Genomic DNA, 23,317 nt, shown 5'->3' with positions numbered 1-23,317 from the left:
CCTGGTCTTGGCGGCCACCAAAGACACAGAAATACCTCCACTTAGGCTTATACTACGGCAATACACTACAGCTCCATAGGCATCCAAAGAAGCATCGCAAAAGGCATGTAGTTCACAATTTATTTTGTTGGTCCATATGATTCTAGGGACAGAAATAGACTCGATGAGATGAAGCTGATCTCGAATGGTAGTCCAACGAAGTGCCATTTCCTCCGGAACCTGGTCGTCCCAGCCCAACTTTTCTCGCCAAAGGTCTTGAAAGAATATCTTGATTGCGATTATAACCGGTGCAACAAATCCAAGTGGGTCAAAAATTCTTGAAGCATCTGAAAGTATTCCGCGTTTTGTACAGTTTAGTTTGTTAGGAAATTTGACCTTGTACGTGAAAGAATCCTTTGATGGACACCACTGCAACCCAAGCACCTTAACCATATTAGAATCTTCGAATTCAATTGGCGACATCTGTCGTTGATCTTCTGGTAGTGATAGTAGAAGAGGCCAGCAGTTTGTGGTCCATTTGCGAAGGTTGAAACCGGCGCTATGGAGCACATCTACCAGTTCCTTTTGAAGAGAAATCAATTCGTCAACGCAGTCAGCACCGGTTATTATATCATCAACGTAAAAATCGTTTAAAATAATCGAACTAACGCGTGGGTTACTTTCAGCGACGTCTAATGCGAGTTGTTTGAGAGTTCGTACTGCCAAAAAAGGAGCAGCTGAAGTACCATACGTTACTGTCAAAAGCTTAAAATGTTTAATAGGGTCTTCAGGATTGTCACGCCAAATAATCCGCTGAAAATTTGTGTGCTTAGGGGAAATCCAGATTTGGCGGTACATCTTTTCGATGTCCCCTGTAATTGTATATGAATGACGACGAGATCTTAGGCAGATAGAAAATATGTCCCGCTGAATTGTGGGGCCAACGAGAAGTGATTCATTCAAAGACGAAGTGCCACTGTGATTCAGTTTAGCAGAACCATCAAACACCACGCGCACCTTGGTTGTGGTGCTATCTTCTTTAATAACTGGGTGATGTGGCAAATAAAAATGTGGCGTTGATTTTTGTAGTTCATTTGGTGGAATTTCTTCCATATGACCAAGCGATATATATTCATCTATAAATTTTGAATACGATGTTTTCAGATTTGGATCAGATAAGAATCTGCGTTCGATAGAAAATATTCGATTTAATGCCAACGAAGTGAACCTTCTTCATTAAGAATAACATTATTTTTAAATGGTAACTCAACCATGTATTTTCCATCTTCATGACGTCTGTGTGTTGAAGCAAAATGCTCTTCAGCTTGTTGCTCTTCAACCGATAAAAATGGTTCATAATTAACCTCTTCTAGTCGAAAAAAGCGTTCCAAGTCGACATGTTGCGAGTAGTCTAATCGAGTGCAAAATGACCTTACTGCCTTATCTCGTGAATCTTGCTGCTGATAGCTTCCAGCTATCACCCAGCCGAATATAGTTGGAATTGATTTAGGACCCCCTCTAACTATTGTTTCAGATGGTCCGTTAATAATGCTAAACACTTTATCTGATCCAATCAAAATGTCTATTGGGCCAGGAATATTGAAGGCTGGATCTGCTAGGTTCTTGGAAAATATTTTAGTGAGATCGATATTTGTTATTTCAGTTGATGGAAGTAAAGATGTCAACTTTGTAATGACGTAACAATCGATGTCAATATTATTTGAATCATGTGTGGAATGTATAGTCAGGCTTACCAGACCGTTAGTAACACCTGCCGAAATAGATGCGACTCCCAAAATAGGAATACGTATTCGTTTCCGAGAGAGCCCTAGTCGTTGAACACATTGTTCAGTCACGAAGGAAACTTGAGATCCTGTATCAAGAAGTACACGAATATTTTGATAAACTCCTTGCTTATCACGAGTTCTAACTACAGCTGTAGGAAGAATAGTACTTGTATGATGATTGGCTTCAAGAGAGTGGTTAATTACAATGGGATCAACAATATCCTGTCGTGGTGACGACGAAGCAGGAGATTGCTTTTGATCCTGATTAGAACTTGTATTCGAATGTAAAGTGTTTGCGTTTTGTATAGGATGTACTAGAGTGTGATGACGAGTAGAGCACATCTTACATCGAAAGTTAGAATGACATTTGTTGGAAGGATGACCTGATCGAAGACAGTTAAAGCATAAAGACTTTTCCTTAACAAATTTACGGCGTTCATCCACCGATAAGCCCATAAATGCCTTACAAGAAGGAAGAAGATGGTCTTCTTGACATTTGGGACACCCTATTTTGGTTTCCACTAAGTGTGTTCGAACACTACTTTGAGCCTTGTTGGTTGTTTTAGAAGAACGAGTTACAGGTAACGTATAGCATGATTCAAGACAGCTACAGCGGTTTTCCAAAAATTCAAGAAATTTGCTAATAGTGCATTCATCGTTTGAACCGATTTCTTCTGCCCATGCCTGTTTTGTTTCGTGGTCTACTTTTTGTAGCAAAATAAAAATAAGCCAAGGATCTCTCGACTCAGAACCAAGTGCCTTTAAACCTCGTATGGTCTCGTCAGCCCCATCTGTCAGTTTTCGAAGAGACTGCACGTTGTTAGAACTACACGATTGCAACGAAATAAACGATTGTATGAACGATTGAATAATTAAATGTTTCTTGTCGAACCGCGCCTCGAGTTTATCCCAAGCTTCTAAATAATTATTCTCGGAACATGAAATATGTTTTATTAGGTTTGCTGCATCTCCACCCAAAAAAGATTTTAGATACTGAAACTTTTGAGTTGCAGTAATCGAAGTGTTACGATCAATTGTTCCAGTAAAAAGATCCCTGAAACCAGGCCAGTCTTTGTAATCACCATAAAATGTAGGAATTTTACACTCTGGCAATTTGACAGTTTTGGGGTTTACTTGATTTGCATCTAATTTTTTTAGAATTGAAGCTTGCTGAGACGCTAATGTATCACCTATCGATTGATCTGTTATGGAACTAGACTTTGAGAGAGTGCGAATTGAATTTTGTATTAAAGCATAAGCCTGACAGTACTTATCTTCGTACTCGGCAAACTCTTCCTCTGGATCTACAAACGCTTCGTCATCGCAAAATTCATACAAGCTATTATGGTGAGTTGTGAAATTAGACCAGGCTTCCTTAAGCCGAGTCATATGAATTTCCAACATATCGATTGATGTGGAATCATCGATTGACAATGCGAATGATAATGCCCTAGTTATACCCGCCTTGGCATGGCCACATCTCACTTTAACTAAATTCATTTTTATAGTCTATGTATGTAATACGATTTTATTGTAGAAGTTAAAAAAAAATATATTTGCTTATTTAATTAATTAACCGATCGTCAAAATTTTCATAAAAAGTTTCTTAAAAAATATTGTCTAGAGTTCATGCAAAAAAACACATGCATTGGATTAATATAATCATGCCATAAATTTAACTCTTATCAATCGAATATCAGTGGTATTTTACCGTTTGATTGAGCAAAAGTTTCGTATTAAAAAAATGTTTAGGTGTATGTTTTCATGCACGTGATAATAAAACCACAAAAATGTATATGATGTTCATGAAATTGTTACGTTTTCAGGCAACAGTAAATTGTAGTTTCAATTGATTTAATTTGTAGCATTAAAATATTCACATTCACTTTCTCAGAATTCAATTTTAATCCGATTATCTCGAAGGACCAGAAAATGTTCAATAATAAATCATGGATTGTATTTTAAATGTTTGATTTGTTTAGGTATAGTTTGTATTTTATGTAGAAATAGACAGTAAAAAAATGTTTGTGTAAATTTCAATTTAATTATTTAATTAAATGATACTTATAATGTTAGGTGTGATCTCCGTGACGGTCCAAAATGAAAAGGGAAGATCTTAACAAAATTACAATAGAATTTACCAAAGCGAAAAAAGAGCACAAAGCAAAATTAAAGATCAAAACAAGTTACAGTTCGTTTTCGGAGTAAATTACTCTCTTGTTTCCAATTAAATTGAGTGTAATTAAAATAAGGTTTAGGTTTAGAATTCATAGGGTATTATTTTATATGTTGGGCACTTTGTGCACATAGTCTCAAACACGTGTCAAAATATCAGCTTTTTTCAAAAAGTCGGTGGGCATTTCGTTCGTTAAAATGTCTATTTTCTGATGATGTAAAAAAAATTTTACATTTGTATACTATAGAACATGTTCTAGTAAAATTCAAAAAATGAAAAAAGCTTGAATTCGAAAAAAAAATTTTATCATTGTTTACAATTTTGGTCTATTTATTCAAATTTACACCTTAATTACTCAAAAAACGTAAGATTAATCCGACTTTTTGAAAAAAGCTGATATTTTGACACGTGAATTTTCGATTGAAAATTAGGGTGTCTTTTGGTATTAAGTCAAAATAAGGTGAACAAATTAATATTTTAAATCAAATAAATTACAGTGTATTTGGGATATAATAAGGTAGGTTTTCACCAAATTTCGTAGAAAAATTTTTGTTTTTGAAAAAGATAAAAATAAAAAACCAAAAACTCGGTTTTTTGAATTTTTCACATAAATTTTGAGGTTATGTGAAAAAATTGTTGATACAAAAGTTGTAGATCTTTTTATTACCTAGAACTTTGCCATACAACTTTTTTCTATAGGATTTGTAGTTTTGCCGGAAAGCGAGATATACCATTTTTTACCATTAAAAACTCAACCCTACCACTTCCCGAACTCGGCTCGCCCGTAATTTATTTTTCCTTTAGTTTTCATCATATTCACCTCCTTTTCCAATGGGTTTCATTCTACTATTTGGTTTCAAAAATTATCGACCCTGGTCTACATTTTGTTTTAATGACTGCACAATTGAAGCACAATTTTTTTCAAATAAAATAATAACAAATGACATTTAACGCTTATGGAAAGTGAATAAATTCATATCATAATAAAACCTCCATTTGCTCTTAATATCCCTCTTTAAAATTATCTAAATGGGCTTTTAAATTTAATGCTCTATTAGTTAATGATGACAAACTTCAAAAAAATTCATATAAGAGACTGAATAAATGAATTTTGTTTTTAAATTTAGACTCCGTTTTTTAATGGAGATTTAAAGTTAAAAGGCCTAACTATAATAGGCATATGCGCGTATGGGCTTATGTCAAAATCGAACGAACTGCTTCGTCTTGTTTCTGAAAACATGAGGAGTAGCCATAATGAACATACGCGCGCATAGCCTTCTGTCACAATTTACATTTTTGTTTTCCATAATTTTTGTAAAAAAAACGCGTTGAATTACACTAAAATATTTTTAAAACAGTTTTTATTCAATTCACAATTCGTTTATCACATTTTTATTAAGTGAAAATTAATTTAATTTTTCCATCCCCCTTGCATCCATTTTATTTACATTTTTTTTTGAGAAATTTACTCATGCTTAACGAAAGTCAACGAAGCGCGCATATGCGCATTATGGCTACTCCATAAGAATTTTGTATGTTTGACAACTCAGTCATGCCATTTTGATATAAGCCCATGCGCGCTTATGCCTATAGTTGGGCCTTAATGGTGAGTCAATAAATAAGCCAAATTAATGTTACAAATTTGTATTGCTAATGATACATTAAAAAAAATTGTTTGCTTGCTTGTTTTTTTGTTGTTTGTAAATCAAAAGCTCGCCTTTTTGTTCTCTTTTTTATCTTCGAAGTTCTCTTTTTTATCTGTTCGAGAGCAAAATGTTCTGTTATAGAAGAATCCAAGGCCCAACTGTAATAGACATGAGCTCGCATAGCCTTATGTCAAAATCGAACGAACTCATTCGTCCTGTTTCTGAAAACATGAAGAGTAGCCATAATGAATTTTCATTTTTATTTTCCATAACGTCTATTAAAAAAACACGTTGAAATATTTTTATTACTGTTTTTTTTTTTAATCCACAATTCGTTAGTCATATTTTTATTAAGGGGGGGTTTCCATAGCATTTTAATGGAAGATGGTTGACTAATTGTTGTATTACTTTTGCAGTTTATAAGATAATCTTATGAAACTTACTTTTTTGAAAAGGTAATAAACGTACGAATATTTTTGCATCATTTAAATTTTAGAAACATTTCTTGTGCGATTTTTATAAGGGTCGAAAATGATTTTTTTCCTGAAAATTTGGGGCACCGTTGTTTATAAACTCTTTATTTATTTTTTTTTTGTTTTATAATGATCAAATGTGTTTTCATGCACTACGCGAAACAGATTTTTTTTTTTTTTTTTTTTTATTAGAAAAAAAGCTTCGTTAATTTGTTGTAATTTCATGTTTTTTTACTCACTCTTCTTAGAATAACTTTACCTTTTATTAGTAAAAAAGAAAACAATAAAGGGCAATTAGGAGAATCCAATAAAATTTCTAAAATTTAATTTGAAGTTAGTTTGAACGGTTAATTTGAAGGAAAGGTGTCAAAATGCACTTTTTTAGCATTTTAGTCGTGGGGCAAAGCGTGATTATTTTTTAAAATGTTTTTGTATTTTTTAATGAGAAGTTAATAAAGTTGTTCATGCAACCCGTTTGCCAAAAAAAAATATTTTTTTTATTTACACACTAAAAATTTGATTTTAATAAACCAATATTTGCATTCTGTTTTTGAGGAAGGGGCAGTCAAAGCATCCACAATTTATTTTTATTATTTTTTTTCATTATATTTCAAATCAGTTTCAAAAAAAAAATATATATTTTTGCTCACAGTATTTTTAATATAAATTGTTGAAAAAGTGTCTATTTTAGCTTTTTTTACTTTGAAAATTCCATTGATCACGCACACATGCAAATTTAGTTCAAAAGAATGCCACGCATAAGCTGGCGCTGATGAACTCTTTTTTTCTGTTCTTTTCTATTTATTGAAAAAAAACTTGCTCTTGCGCTCTCATTTTCTCGTTATATTTTGTTTCTTTTTTTGTGTTTACATAATACTTTTTTTTTGTTTCCTATTTCCTCACTCAGGCAGGCAGAAATCATTCATGAAATTATGAAGATGATGCAGAGAGTAGGTAGATAGTAGATATTTTTTGCAAGATCATCATCTTTGGTTGGAAAAAATAGATCATTGCTTTTCAAAGTGTTGAGCTTGAAAATTATTTTTGAAAACTTCCCTAAACTTTGATTACATAATTGAAAAATTAATTTCAAGGTTTAAAAAAAAGTAACTTATAAGTTATTAATGCTGCCTTAATTTTGTTTCCTAATAATGTAGGTATATAAGTAAATAAAAAACAAAATCGATTCAGTTACGAACTGAGTTCATTGCATTGGTGACTTTAAAAAAAATCTTTATTAAAAAGGTGTTGAAAGTAAATTGGATTGATATCGAGTCCATCCTCAAACAACATACACATAAGCACCTAAACATTCTATATATTGTAAGTAAATACATTTCCATGTCAGCCGGCACGCGCGAGAGCGAGACAAATAAATTAGAAGAACAACTCAAAAGTGAGCAAGAACCTGAAAATCTATCCTTCTGCGCATCTACTCATATTTTTATACAAACTACACAAAGGATACTGTCAAGTATATTATATCAATGCACCCATATAACACATCCTCTACCTGCTTCTCCGCTGAACAACTATAATTATTATTATAATGCAAAAAATTTCTCTGATACACAAAAAACTCAAATGCCATCCACACAATGTTACAAAAGTAACAAAAGTGTTACTTTTTTGAAATATTAAATAAGTTTGTTACCATGTTACTTTTTATTCCGTTTTGTTACCCTTTTTTTCAATAAAATTTTTGATCTGTTTATGGTTAATAAAGATTTCTATTCTTTGTATAAATACCTATTTGTATTCGCTTAGGACAAAGTGGATGGGAGTTAATGAAGACAAAATTTAATGTGTTAATATTATGAAATTTTTAATTTTAGGCTAGACGCTCTAGTCAAGAAATTCTTCTCAAAAATAGTTCTACCTTTCCGTTTTTAAATTATTCTACAATAAAAAAGTAATATAATAAAATATGCATTAAATTTTGAAAGTAACAATTATTAATCTTAAAATAGTACATAATAATCTAAAAGCTCTTAAGGATTAATAATATCTTTTAATAATTCACAAGAAAGCAAAACTGTTTCAAATGCAGGGCTATTTTTCAGAAAGATATAAAACCTAATAAATAGTTCCCTTCCGCCTCCAGAACGTTTTTTAAACTTCATGTTCATTTATTAAAACCTAGATGAGAAACGAAAAATCCTACACAAAAATGGCACAACTAAAAATAATAAATTAAAATTAAATATTTTAAGTCCTCCGACTCGTGAAAAGTGGGCATAATGAAAAAATATCATCGAGAATTCTGTCAAAGCAAACAAAAATGAATTAAATTAAAGTCAAGAAAAAAATCAGAAAATACGTTTTTGAACAAAAAATAAAAAAATCAAAATGTCAACACAGTTTTTTATAAAAGAAAAAAGGGCCAGGAAAACTCCCCACATAATCCGGAAAGCTGTGTACTGAAAAACTGAAAGCATATTGAAATTTTGATTTCGTTGATAAAATTTAATTTCAGCTTCGTATTAGGCTCAAACTGAAATTTTCGTTCTGCTTTTTGAAAAGTGCAAATTCTACTAGTTTATTTTATTTCACCTCTTTTTCGCTGCAGCAGCCTGCTAGACTTCGTAATAATAAGCTTTTAAATAAGATAAGATTCGTTTTTTGACTTTTTTTAATTTGTTACGCTTTTTTCCCATTTGTTACTCTTTTTGAAAAATTTTGTTACTTTTCTAAAAAAGCCTGCGGCAAAACTGTCCACAACAGCAACATGGAAACAAGTTTCTTTTTCATTTCAAAAATAAATAGGTATACACTCCAGAAATCTTTCATGAAAATATTGAATTTCAAACCAGTTTTCGTCCACAAACCATATCCATATAAAGATCTATGTAGTATACCTACATCTATTTGCATGTCACCCCGCACGCGTGAGTGCGATGGCGATCTCACAAAGAGACAATGAATGAAAACCATAACCAACATCCTGAGAGTAAAAAACCAGAGAATTCGATGGCGAGAGAGCGAAACACATTCACTAATACACACAAATGCTTTTACATGAGATTTGACTTTGCTGAAAAAGGGAACCCAGTCTTAAGATTAAGATTAAAGTGGGAATAATTCGCCTTATCACTGCGGCCTCTGATGGACCTATTGTGATTTCCCCTTATTAAAGTTCACGTAGAAATCCTGAGTTAATAAAACTTAGTATGTTTTTAAGTGAACTAACGGCGATGTTTTCCGCTTCGAGATAATACCCGCCGAGATGACGGCGACGTGTATTGATTAAGCAATTACAGTGACAGAGTATGTGTTCTGCTGTTTCTTTGTTACACATTCTGCAGGTATCGCCTTTGCGCGGCAGTCACCTTGGCGTGGTGCAGAGGCTGGAGTTTCAAAGATTCAACTGACTTGCTGATTTGGAGCAATCTAAATTGGTAGTAATTTTGAGGAGTTACGACTAAAAACTGCCACCCCTAATCCAGGGAGTTACGTAACCGTGCCTATTGGATGGTTTGCAGCCAGGGGTATCCGGCTGTATTCTAACGGTGCCTCTTTGAAATCGGGTCGAATCAAAGTGTAACCAAGACCTTACCATATTATGCGGAGCTCTAATATGGCGGACCTACCTTTCTCTAGCTACTCGTGGGTTTTATATGTCAAAAAAATACAATAACAAAAACTATAAAAAATTCCTCATTCAGCGGGATGCCACCGCGGATGAAATTGCGTATCGGATGGAGAGAAATTTTCATGGAGACGATTCGAGACCGGGAAGTAGTAAGGACCACAGGAGAAAACCTCCTAGGGACGTACGAAACCGGGCAGATAGAAGAGAAGCATCTACTTCTAGTCGAAGGAGAACACCTCCTAGACGAAGACAAAATGCTACTCGAACTACATCCTCTACTTGCCAAGAGAGAATACCTCCCGGGCGATCTAGAGATGTAGCCAAAGCCAAAGGTGGCACCAGGGTTAGGAATACCCCATCCTCAAAATCAGCTCCCGAAAAATCCAAAAGGAAGCCATACAGAAGCCAGAAATCAAAAGATAGAATCCTTCCGAAACTGGGCGAACCAGGTGGCCTGGATGACCCCTTCAGGAAAGGTCTAAGTGGAGCGGCTACAAGGCGGTACCTCGATCTTTTGGCGGAAGGGAAATCCCCTGTGAAGTCCAAAGGAGGGTGGAGGAAAGGAGAGCTGAGCTTATAGCTGAATCCCTCAAAAGCCAGGGACAAGGTAAGAGGAAAAATCACCATATTACCCCTCCCCAAAGGCAAGAGGTGAAAAAACCAAGATTGGGCAACTCAGCAGAAGCGGGATCAAACACCGCGCTGAACACTAGCAAGAGACCACTGTCGTACGCCAATACCACCAAAAGCGTAAGGATAGCCATTCTACCAAAAGAATATCCTGACGTAAATCTTGGTACCGACGAACTGACAGCACTAGAGGAGGCGGTCATTGGGCTTGAAACATAAGCTACAGTTTAACGGGATTCACTTTAAGACAGGCCTGCTCGTTGTAGATTGTGCTCGTCAAAAAACAGCGGACTGGCTTAAGGAGAAAGCCACAAGACTTAGCACTTGGAAGGGCACTGCTCTGTTTGCATGCTTGGGAGAAAACATTCCCAAGTTGCATACCATAACAATGTTCCTTCCAAGAAGTAAGGATCAAGAGGACAAGAAATCCTTAGCCCTGATTGAAGCTCAAAATGATGGACTTTGTCTTAAAGCATGGAAAATCATCAAGAGCAAGGCGGAAGGCAAAGGCAAGCTACTGGTGGCAAAAATCGACACCAACTCTGCCAAAACCATCACGAATGCAGGTCACGAACTGCACTTTAAGTTCGGGAAAATCTCCGTTACTGGCCTCAGGAAAAATACTGTAGAGGCAAATACACACCATCAAGGTAATGATCCAACTATTCAAGATCCGAACCCTGGCTTCTCTAGCAAGTGTCGTGTATTTTTGCGCTCCATCTAAAGTTATTTATTTTGTTTATTCTCGTCGTAATAAATTAATTTATTGATTCTTTTACTTATTCTAATTAAAAGTACTGTTAAATTTGACTAAGTGTTAACTAAAATACAAGTGGTCTTTTAATAATTAACTTTTACAAATTCACATTTTTTATTCTGTGTTTTGACAACCTCCATCCAGTGCTTGTTTTTTTTGTATTGAGTGGAAATAAAACTAATAAGAATAACTATCTGTTTCATTCTCTGGTTTGTGGTATTGTGCTATTGCATACTTCAGTGATTTGTATGAAATATTCTAGGAAATACTTCATATTGCATACTTTTGAAAATACATAGCATACTTTCGGGCTATTTGTGGTTTTATTATATAACATTGGAAATCACACAGGGCCGTAGTTTAAATTGTACCCCAATAAAAAAAAAATATATATATTATTATTTAAATTATTAATAGTGGTCATAAAGTCTGTATGCGAGAAATGTTCTGAAATCTGTGACTTTATGATTGATTCTATCATGTGCCATGGTAACTGCCATAAAACATTTCCACGTTAAGTGTATAGGCGCACCTTCTAGTTCAATTAAACTTTTTAACAAATCGAAACCGTTTTATTTTTTCTGCGTTAATTGTGACCCTTTTGCCCAATCTAACATTATTCGTGACGTTCTCTCTTACTCAAAGATGATAGATAGGTTGCAAAACCAACTGCTCTACTTAAACGATAAAATTGAAAATATATCAAATATACCAATCTTAAAGCGTCAACAGACAATAAGTGCATCTAAATCTCAAAATGCCCCTGTCGAAAATAAATCTAATAAACGCAAAAGTGAAGAACTAGATTTAACGTTACCAATCCCCTCGAAAAAACAGTCACCTAACTCGTCCCTTGAATCTTCTCCATCCTCAGATTCATCTAATCAATGTTCTGCTACACCACCCACATTACACGTAAATCCCTCTCAACCTCCAGCCCCACCCATCCCACCAGAATTAAATCAACATTCATCTGAACAATCTGCAGCTTCAACTTCCAATCTCGCTCAGCTCTCTGTTTCAATGATTCAGCCTGCATCAACTCTACCTCCATTTGAACAGCCTCCAGCTTCAACTATTAATTGTGCTCAACATTCATCTCAACAGTCTGCAATAACTCTACTTCCCTCAGACCAATCTACAAATTCAAAGTCAAATCCTGTTCAACTTCCTGTTTCATCGACCAAACCTTCATCAAAAATTCTTCCCGCCAACCCATTCCGTATTGTGGATAACTTAGCATCGCCTATTGACTATGGATTAAAAATAGTTGAAGGACAAAAAACCCTTTTCATTTTGAAACTTGATCCCTCTACAAATGCTCTCGATGTAAAAAACTACATTAAAACGAAAATCAAGACGCTACGTTTAACGCTCGTCGAGAAAATGATTCATCGTAACTTTGCAAAATATTCTTCGTTCAAGATCAAAGTTCCAGACTCAATATTCTATCTTCTTAACTCATCATCGTTTTGGCCAGAAGGAATTATTTTTAATGAATTTCAAAAGAGAACGCTGCCAATTAATCATCACCATTTTTAACAACACCCGACAACGCCATACCTGAAACAGAGCAGCTTCAAAAGGTATTAATCTTCTAACAAAATGTTAACGGACTTCGGACAAAGACCAATAAGGTCTACAAGAATTTAAACAACATTCCTCACGATATACTTATCCTCACCGAAACTTGGCTAAACTCATCTTTTATGGATACAGAAATTTTTGACTCCAGCTTTCAAATCTACCGTCGTGATCGTCATTATGATCCTTCCGCTACTGTTGGTGGTGGTTTGTTAATAGCTGTTCGTAACCATTTCCTCTGTAGTCTTGTCGATAATTTTTTGGATTCCGATCTTGAAGTTCTGTGTGTGAAAATAAAAATCCTGTCTGGTTACATATACATATGTGGTTGCCTGTTATATCCCACCCTCTTCGAACAATGACGTCTATAATAAACTTTTTGACTGCTTGGAGACTATTCATGAACAAATTGATGAAGCAGATGAATTATTAATAATCGGAGATTTTAATCTACCTCACCTGAAATGGGCAAAATCCAATCACTGATGCCTTTCTACCTGTCGACGCTTCCAACAACAACGAGTTTCTCGTTATCGACGGAATGGCTTCTTTTGGCCTTGATCAATTAAATGGAGTGAGTAACCAATTTGGCAAAACTTTGGACCTTATCTATTTCTCTCATGTCTCCAACTCTGATGCTGCAGTTTTATTGAGTGACACAAAACTTGTAGAAGAAGACCGCTATCATCCTGCATTATCTATTTCTATGAGCTTAAGTATCTATCATTCATCTAATATTTGTAAGGATCAGCATGAATTCAATTTTAAAAAATGTAATTTTACTCTACTTGTTAATTTACTCAATGACATTAACTGGGATTCTGTTTTCTTTAATGTTAATTTTGACGAAATGATTGTGCATTTTTATGAAACATTATTTTTTTGCTTTTTAGAAACAGTCCCTCTACGCAAAAAACGTGTATTTAATAGCAGCCCGCCATGGTTCGATCTACATATAAAAAAGCTTAAAAACAAAAGAAACAAGGCTTGGATAAAATTCAATCTATCACAAACTGATGAAAACCGTAATAGTTACATTCATTTAAGGGATGAATTTATAAGCTACTCGAACTTTCTCTATACAAGCTTTATATCTAAAACAGAAAATGAACTTAAATCTAATCCACGTAACTTCTGGAATTATGTTAATTGTAAAAGAAAATCTGACGGTTACCCAGCACATATGACTTATAATAATTCTTCTAGCCATTCCCCAGAGGTTATATCCAACATGTTCGCCGAATTCTTCCAGGGTGCTTTTGAAAATGACTCTACAAATGACTCAAATATAACTTATTCAATTGATGAATTCTCATATCTTAACTCGATTAATTTTGCAATTTCTGAAGCAACTATTCTCGACTATATCGAAAAGTTAGACGAGTGTTTCAGTCCCGGCCCTGATGGCTTGCCATCTTTTATTTTGAAAAAATGTGCAATATATATGTCTTATCCGTTGTTTGTGCTTTTCAATACGTCAACTAGTAATTCTATGTTTCCCGCTATATGGAAAAATGCATTTCCTACTCCCATTCATAAGAAAGGTCCAAAAAAATTAGTGACAAACTACAGACCTATTGCCAAGCTTTCTGTCATCCCTAAACAGTTCGTTTCCATTGTCTGTGATATTCTGTCATTTCATTGTACCTCTGTTATATGTGAAAACCAACATGGCTTTGTCAAAAAGAAATCTACGGTCACAAATTTACTACAGTTTACAACGTTCTGCTTAGATGCCTTTGAAAAGTATAAGCAAGTAGATTGTGTTTTTACTGATTTCAGTAAAGCTTTCGACAAACTTAATCATGAAATATTACTTAAGAAACTAAGCACCATTGGACTTAACGATCGCTTTATTTTATAGATTTCTTCGTATCTCAAAAATAGATTATATAGTGTTGTATTTAGAAATTAATGTTCCCAATGGTTTAAAGTTAATTCGGGTGTACCTCAAGGTAGTCACCTTGGTCCTTTATTGTTTGTCTTATTTATTAATGATCTTCCTTCTGTTTTAAGTAAATCTATGTCTTTAATTTATGCCGATGACGTACAAATTGACTCAGTAGCTGACTGTGAACTTCTACAAGAAGATCTTCAAAAATTCTGGGAATGGTGCAATACTAATCGTCTGTCTTTAAATATTGACAAGTGTAAAATAATGCGTTTTACACGCAAACACAATGTCCTGTCATATACTTATTTGTTGAACACGTCTCAATTATGTAGTCTTTCAAGTTTCTCTGACCTCGGTGTGGTGTTGGATTCAAAACATTCGTTCACTAACCATTACAATTATATTATAAAAAAAGCTAATCAGATGCTTGGTTTCATTAAAAGATTTGCTCGTGACTTTCGTGATCCTTATGTGCTTAAAATTCTGTATGTTTCATTTGTTAGGTCTATTCTGGAATACGGTTGTATTGTATGGGCCCCATATTACGCGGTTCATGTCAACAGAATAGAATGTGTTCAAAGAAGATTTATGAGATTTTGTTTACGTTCTCTTCCCTGGTCTAGTATGATAGATTTGCCACCATATTCACATAGACTTCAACTAATAAATCTTCCATCTCTTTTAAGTCATCGAGAGTACTTGCAATTCTGTTTTATGGTGGGAATTGCTAGCGGAACTGTCACAGCTCCATCGGTTCTGTGTAGATTGGGTTTTAGTGTTAGTCGTTGCAGCTTAAGAAGGCAATTGCCTCTTTGTAATATCTTTAGTAGATCTAATTATGTGCATGGGGCCAATAGTCCTCTCAATATTTTGATAAATATCTTCAATAAAAACTATTTCTTAATTCAATCAATTAATATTAACGTAAAATCACAAAATTTTAAGAATATGTTCTTCATACATTACAATTAAATTTATAAAATAGATTTAAGTATTTATAAGTATATTTAATGTACATAGTGTCATAATTTAAGAGATTACTGCGTTAGTACTTAACGTGTTGAATAAATAAAGAACTACCTCTGAGTCTAACCAACCTCCAACCACCAACCAAACCCCAAAAACCTCCCCTCCAATAAATCCTATCCCCTTACCACCACCACCCCCTCCAAGTCTTCCAGTAGTAGTACAGGTAAACCAAGATGCCGAGATCGAGAAAGGCTCAGTGAACGGAGAAGATGAGGGCATGGGCCTCTCTCCTTTACGAGCGAGCCCTGATGAAGCGCTTCCAACTGAAGAGGAGGAAGAACATCTGCTTGCAGATGAAGGGGCATTCGCCCCCATTCTGTAAACAAAATGACCGGACGCGGGATCAGTGCCAGGCTAGCCCAAGTTAACGTCCACCATGCTAAAGCGGCTTTGGCTGTCATAGCAAGGAAATTCACGGCGGATAACCTGGGTTTAGTGCTGATCTAAGAACCCTGGATTAACGGGGGTCAAGTAAGGGGCCTAACAAGTCAGGACTCCAATTTAATATGGGACACGAGAAGCACCTCGCCCAGAACATGCATAATGATCAGAAATAATATAAATTTTATATGTCTTTCAGAATTTATGACGCGGGACCTTGTTCCAATACAAGCCCAGATATACATCGAGGACAATCCCTGCACGATGGTTTTAGCTGCAGCATACTTTGCCGGTGATGATGACGACATACCGCCCGCTGAAGTACAGAAGCTGGTTGACTACTGCAACAATAAAAAACTACCGTTGTTGGTTGGATGGCAAACGCTCACCATACAACGTGGGGTAGTTCCGATATTAATCATAGGGGTGAGTACCTTTTAAATTTTATTATTGTAAAAAATCTAGATACATTCAATGTAGGGAATACCCCAACTTTTGTAACTAGAACTAGAAATGAAGTGTTAGACTTGACATTCGGAACCCCGAATGTAAGCAGATTAATAAGGGATTGGAAAGTTTCCAACGAACCCTCACTTTTTGATCATAGAATCATAACGTTTAACCTTGAAGGCCTTCAAACAGAGAATACCTCTAGAAGAAATTCAAGAAAAACGTACTGGAACATCTATAAAACTGCTCTAAGCGCAAACTTGAACAAATTGGTCCAGCTAGAACGACAACAAGTCACTATGAGTTGGAGCAAATAGTTAATGAAGTCAGTGGGGCAATAAATGAGGCGTTCGAACTCAGTTGCCCTATAAAGCCCATGAAAAGACAGAAAGATGCACCTTGGTGGAACAAAAATCTTTTTAAACTAAGATCCAGTGTAAGAAAACTCTTTAATGAGGCGAAAAGAACCGGAGAGTGGAATCATTACAAAACAGAACAGACTAATAACAGCAAAGAAATAAGAAGAGTCAAAAGAAACAGTTTTAGGACCTTCTGTGAGAGTATCTCCTCTACTTCTGCTGCAGCAAGACTGCATAGAGTACTAGCAAAAGAAAAAGCTATAAAATCGCTAGCTCTGCGTAAACCGGACGGCAGTTTTACTGAAAACGAAGACCAAAAGTCAACACTGTTGCTAAACACTCATTTTCAGGGAAGCTCTCCCTTGATAGGCCTCCAAATAGAGAGAATACCTCCTATGCATAATCGTGAAGACTGGAAGATAGCTTCAGCTATCTGTTCAGGAAATAGGATTGAATGGGCAATAAATACCTTTCAACCCTTCAAGTCACCCTTCAAGTCCCGCACTTTTACAAAGAGGTAAAAAAGAATTAATGCCACAGCTAATTAGCATTCTTCGAAGCAGCGTAGCACTTAAGTATATACCAAATCTGTGGAGAAGAGCTAAAGTAATCTTCATTCCCAAAATAGGGAATCCGAAGTCATTCAGGCCAATAAGCTTAACATCTTTCCCACTGAAGACATTGGAAAAATTAATTGACAACTTCATAAGATCAGAAGTACTCATAAAAATGCCTCTGAATAATCGCCAACATGCCTCTGAATAATCGCCAACATGCCTACAGGGCAGGTAAGTCAACTGCTCTATACGAATTAACGAACACCGTACAAAAAGCATTAAATGTTAAAGAAATTGCACTATGAGCCTTCCTAGATATAGAGGGGGCCTTCGATAACACCTCTCATGAATCAGTATCTAAGGGTCTTGTAAGAAAGTGTGTTCCGCCCACCATTATAAAATGGATTGAGAAAATGTTGAGCACAAGAACGGCAGAAGCAACTACAGGTGTAACAACATAGAAAATCATCACAACAAGAGGCTGTCCACAAAGAGGGGTACTATCACCCTTGCTGTGGAGCCTGAGCCTTGTAGTGGATGAATTACTGGAACATCTAACATCCCTGGGTATTCGATGTCTTGGTTTTGCTGACGATATTGTAATAACCGCCTACGAGAAGTTCGAGGAGACCCTTTGCGATATCATCCAAAGAGGACTTCAGCTACAAGTAAATGGTGTTTAACGGTGGGGCTAAATATCAACCCAGCAAAAACTAAAATTGTACCATTCACAAGAAAACTGCTTTTGCCTCATATCAGACCTATCCAGCTAGCTGGTAAGGTCATTGAACTAATGAGAGAGGTAAAATATCTAGGTATCACACTAGACGGTAAACTCCTCTGGAATAAACACTTAGAAATAACAGTCGGAAAAGCCACAAAAGCCCTAATGATATCCCGCAGACTGGCAAATAAATCATGGGGGTGTAAACCAAATATCCTAAGGTGGATGTATACCATGATGGTAAGACCCATTATCACCTACGAACGGTTGTTTGGCACAAAAGAACCGAACTGATTACAACTAAAAAGACATTAAACAAAGTTCAAAGATTGGCCTTCTTATGCATTACCGGCTCAATGAGAACTTGCTCCACTTAACACCACTTCATGAACTAATAAGTAGTACTGCTAACGGAACAATCTTGAGATTTGCAAAGGAAGGAACTGGTACGGGCAAGAGTATTGGTCTCAAAGAAAGGGACTCAATATCGAACACCACAGTTAAAAACCTCCTTGACATACCAAGAGATTGCATGATCAAGCAATACAATTTCGAGAAAAAATTTCAAACACAGTTTAGTAGCAAGGCAGAGTGGGTAAGTGAATCACCGAACTACACTTTCAATGCAAACGCCATCAAGTGGTACACTGATGGATCGATAACAGCTGATGGAACTGGAGCAGGAATATTTGGGCCCGGAACCAAAATTTCCATTCCAATGGGACTGTTTCCTAGCATTTTTGAAGCGGAAATCAATGCTATAGATAAATGCGCAGAACGAAATATCGAAAGAAAATACTTCTTCTTCTTCTTCTTCTCCATTATCGACGATAGTCATGATCTCGGATGGGGTCACAACTCTCCCACTCTACTGCTTCACACTACGGCTCCGCATGTGGGGTTCGCCGGGTTGACCTCAGGAAACGTTGGCAGGCTTCTCGATTTTGAATTTTTCCATGTCTAAGGCCAACTGAATGCAGTTGTCGTTGCATTTCTCTTCTCCATGAGTTCTTAGGTCTGCCTCTTCTTCGCAATTGCGTTGGAACGTCGTAAGCGATCGCCTTTTGAACTGGGTTCTCAGGGTTTCGTCTTTGTACATGACAGTACCAGCTTAAACGGTCATGCTGTATTTCATCCAAGACGGTATTTTTGACGTGAAGGCTTCCTCGGATTTTCTTGCTTCTGATTCGATCAAGCTTTGTTACTCCTGCTGTCATACGAAGCATCTTCATCTCAGCTGCTGTCAGTTTACTCTCATACGTTCTGTACATTGTCCAACATTATGAACCGTATGTAAGTGCTGGGCGAACAACTGCAGTATAGAGCTTTCCTTTCAGTTTAGGGGGCATTTTTCGGTCACAGAAGATGGCAGAGTTTTCGCGCCACTTCATCCACCCTACACTTATTCGGTGATTGATGTCGTCATCACAAGAAGCTTGGTTGTTGATCATAGATCCAAGATATTTGAACTTTTCGCACTTCGGGAGTGTTGTATTGTATTGTGCCATTCAGGTAAATGCCCGGAATAGGGCCGTCTTGGTCAGAAAATGGACAGCAGAGATATTCTGTCTTTTTCGCGCATATCCGGTACCCACTTCCTTCCAGAACATCCACCCACACATCAAGTGCTTGTTGCAAGGATGTTGGATCTTCACTTATGATGGCTCCATCATCAGCAAAGAATAACTGATTCACTTTCGGATCCGTCACTTTTCCTTCAAGCAGGAAGTCAAGGACTGTAATAAAGAGCAAAGGACTCAGGACGCTTCCCTTTGATTGGGAACTCTTCGGTGACTCCTGCGGGGCATTTTACCTTCGTTTTTACTTCCTCGTACATGTCCTTGATCATCCGCACGTAGACTTCCGGAACCCCTCGCTGTCTCAGGGACACCCATATCAGATCTCGTGGTTGTCTATCGAATGCCTTTTCGAAATCAACCAGCACAATATGCAAATCCCTTGAGGAATCACGGTGTTTTTCCATTCGGATTCTTAAACTCTGTATGGCATCTGTGGTTGATTAAGCCGAGACAAAGCCGCACTGGTCATCAGACAGCCGTATTATTTTTCGTAGTCGGCCGTCCAAAATTCGCTCAACGATCTTCATGGTGTGTGACATCAGCTTAATCGATCGGTAGTTATCACAGTTTCGTGTGTCCCCCTTTCCTTTGTAGATTGGGAGAAGGAAACTTTCTCTCCACTGATTTGGCATTTGGTCACCGCTAATGAGTTTGGAGATGAGAATCGTGAGCCATTTACACCCAATGTCTCCCATCTTCTTCCAGAACTCAGAGGGTATTTCGTCTGGACCAATAGCTTTTCCTTTCTTGGAGTTTTTCACCGCCACGCTAACTTCTTCGACTGTAAGGTCGGGTACTTCGTCTAAATTAGGTTCGGCTGTTGTAAAGTATATCCTGGGAAATTGCTCATTTAGGAGTTCATCACAATACTGTCGCCACCTGTGGAGAATTTTGTCGTCATTCACAAGTAGTAGGCCTTGAGCATCGTTAATGAACTTTGGTTAACGTATTTCCTGAGCATTCCTTCTCCTTTGAGCGGCAATTTTGAAGATGGCTGCACCCTTGTTCATCTTGGCATGTCGCAGTTCCTGGAGAGCCTGGTTTGCATCAGTAGCTGGATCAGATATTTCCCCAAGCTCGCGATACATGCTTTCCGTACTCTCTGCTTTATGCTGGGCGCATTTCTTCTTGGCTTCCTTCTTGTAGCGCTTGTTCGAAAGAAAATACAAAAACCAAAACATTGCCATCATGTCTGATAGCCAAGCCGCACTTAAAGCTATAAACTCATACGCCATAAACTCCAAACTCGTATGGGAATGTGTGAAGAAGCTGAACGAGCTTGGCAAGGCAAATATAATAACACTCTACTGGGTTCCCGGACATGTTGGAGTACAAGGGAACGAAGTAGCAGACTCCTTAGCAAAAGTAGGTGCAACCGCACCTCTTATGGGCCCAGAACCATATTGCGGAATTGAAGACAGCACGATCAAACAAATGATAAAAACCGATGAGGAGGCCAAATGAACAAAAATTTGGAAAGAGACTCCTAAAGTCAGACAGGCAAAATTACTACTTGGGAATTACAACCAAAAAAGATTTAAAACCTGCATTAACCTGAGTAGAAATAACCTGAGAATAATAACAGGGATCCTTTCAGGCCACTGCAAATTGAGAAAACACCTCAACAATCTTGGCCTGGCAAACAGTGCCACCTGCAGATTCTGCAACAACAATGAAGAGACACCAGAACACATACTGGGCAAATGTGAAGCACTGATGCACCAACGACACAGACATCTGGGCCAGCACCAGGTAACAAGTAAAGATCTACCGTCGATAGAAATACTCCAGTTAATCAAATACATAAAAAGTATCAAACTAGAGACCGTACTGTAAGTAGTAAATTGCAGCCAAATTTGGGGGCACAATAGACCTTTAAGGTCGCAGTGCAACTTCCCCTCCACTACATTCATTCAGGTATGGTCTTGTGTAATGCTTATGGTACTACTTACAGTACGGTCTCTAAAATAAAACAACAACAAATGATGTGTGAAAGTGCGTGTGCTTGTATGCGTGAATCTTGATAAAAACTTTTTGAATCTCGGATTCATTTTTTTTTTATCTCAAGCCGCAAATAGGTCATGAAATCTTAGATTTGTCCACCTTTACCTTTTTTTAACCCCCTCTTTCAGCTGTTAGATTCACAAATCTAATTCTGAATCTCGTCAATAGAAAACGACATAAATTTTCTCTGAGGCAGAGTTCAATTGCGAAAATCTCTGCTTCAAATACGGAATTGAACTTGTCCATGCTCTGGTGCAGATAGGTTTTGGTGTTCATTCCGAAAACTTCGGCCCCAACACCTTCATTTGTTTTGGAGCCATCCGTGTACCATACATGAGACTCGCTGTCGAAGATGGGTCTGTTCTGTTGTCAGTCATGTCGTGAGCGGAATGTGACCTTATAGTTTTGGGTGAAATTATATCTTGGGAGACAATTGTCTACTAGAGACATTTTAAGTTATTCTTTCCTAATTAGTTCAGTGAAAATATTGGGTGAATCATCTTGAAATAAGAGTTATCTTCTGCGATGAGCCTAGAACCATTGACCATGGCTTCATTCTTTAGTAGGAGATGGAGTGGTGGTAGGTCTGTGATAACTTCTAACGTTGCTGTGTAATAACCCTGCTCCTGTAATATTCATACAAGCTAGTTTTTGTAGTTTGTTGAGCTTGGCTTGTACTGTTTTCCGACCGGTTCAGCGTATGTTATTTGTCTGGCAATGGCTGTATAGAGCCAGCGAGAGATTTTGGGGGTGGCTCCCTAGTTTTCACCAGTTAGATATTTGCTGGTCCATAAGGCAGTCCTGGCACAAATAATTATACAGAAATCTCATCTTTATAGAAGAAAGTGACATATGTAACTGAAAATCACCACATTGAAGAGCTTTTAAAAAAGCTCTTTTCAATGAAAAATTTGAGAAATTTTAAAATGATTTTTTTCTCTTTGGAAATTTGATTCTTTATTCTCTGATTCTCTTTTACGTGGTCTTTGAGAGTGAGTATCATGTGTTTTCACGGCTGTCGCTCAGACAGAGCCAGAAGATCTTTTTGTATGGATAGAAACGAAAAAAAATCATGGGCATAACGGTCTTGAGTTGGAATCGTTATATTTCTATATCTCTGAATTTTTTCTTGTTTTCTTGTTGTGTTTTTGCATTGCAAAATCGCGCTTTAACTGTTTCTTTTTTAAGGCGGGATTTTTGGAAGAAAAATAGAATTGTGTGTGTGCATATGGATTGTGGACGTATTTAAAAAACAACCTGAACAATAAATGCATTTTTTTCTCTATTTTTTTCATAAGGTAGGTTGGGATGAGGAATAAAAATATGAGGTGATCTGTGGTGTTGCAATATTGTTTGTCAATTAAAAAAATCGAAAGGCAACAATTCAAGATCGTTGTGCAATTATTTTTTTTTTGTTCATAGAAATAGACCTTGTGGCTCGAGTATCGAGTCGTCCTTGCGCATGTTTTTTGTTTCTTTCTATCAAAAGAAAATACGGTTGACGTTGGTCAGTCTGGCTCAACGAGAACTGTTTAAAAAAACAACAAAAAAGCTTACTCAGTACTTCAGCACCTACTCACAAAAGATCTATTAGAAGAGAAAGAAAGAATAAGGAATATGTACTTGTAGATACATATTTGGGTTGGTTTTTTTTTTTTTTTTTTTTTTTTGCAATTTAGTTTTGTTTTTGTTTCTTTGGATGGCGGGATTGAGTA

At 36.6% G+C, this 23,317-nt stretch overlaps 1 protein-coding gene across 11 annotated transcripts in view; it reads left to right on the top strand.

Annotated features, from left to right (window-relative positions):
* Positions 1–23,317, top strand: part of LOC129906876 (uncharacterized) — a 564,039-nt gene that overhangs the window by 12,919 nt on the left and 527,803 nt on the right. Inside the window, exon 2 of one of the 11 annotated variants that reach the window (XM_055982838.1) lies at positions 16,128–16,354. The exons of the other annotated variants lie outside the window; for them this stretch is intronic. The gene's annotated coding sequence lies outside the window, so the exon portion shown is untranslated. The remainder of the gene's footprint in view (positions 1–16,127; positions 16,355–23,317) is intronic. 11 annotated transcript variants of the gene reach the window in all.

The sequence above is a fragment of the Episyrphus balteatus genome, chromosome 1 (assembly GCF_945859705.1).
Source record: "Episyrphus balteatus chromosome 1, idEpiBalt1.1, whole genome shotgun sequence".
In the NCBI taxonomy this organism is placed as follows: Eukaryota; Metazoa; Arthropoda; class Insecta; order Diptera; family Syrphidae; genus Episyrphus; species Episyrphus balteatus.
This window is presented reverse-complemented; position numbering and strand designations above follow the sequence as displayed.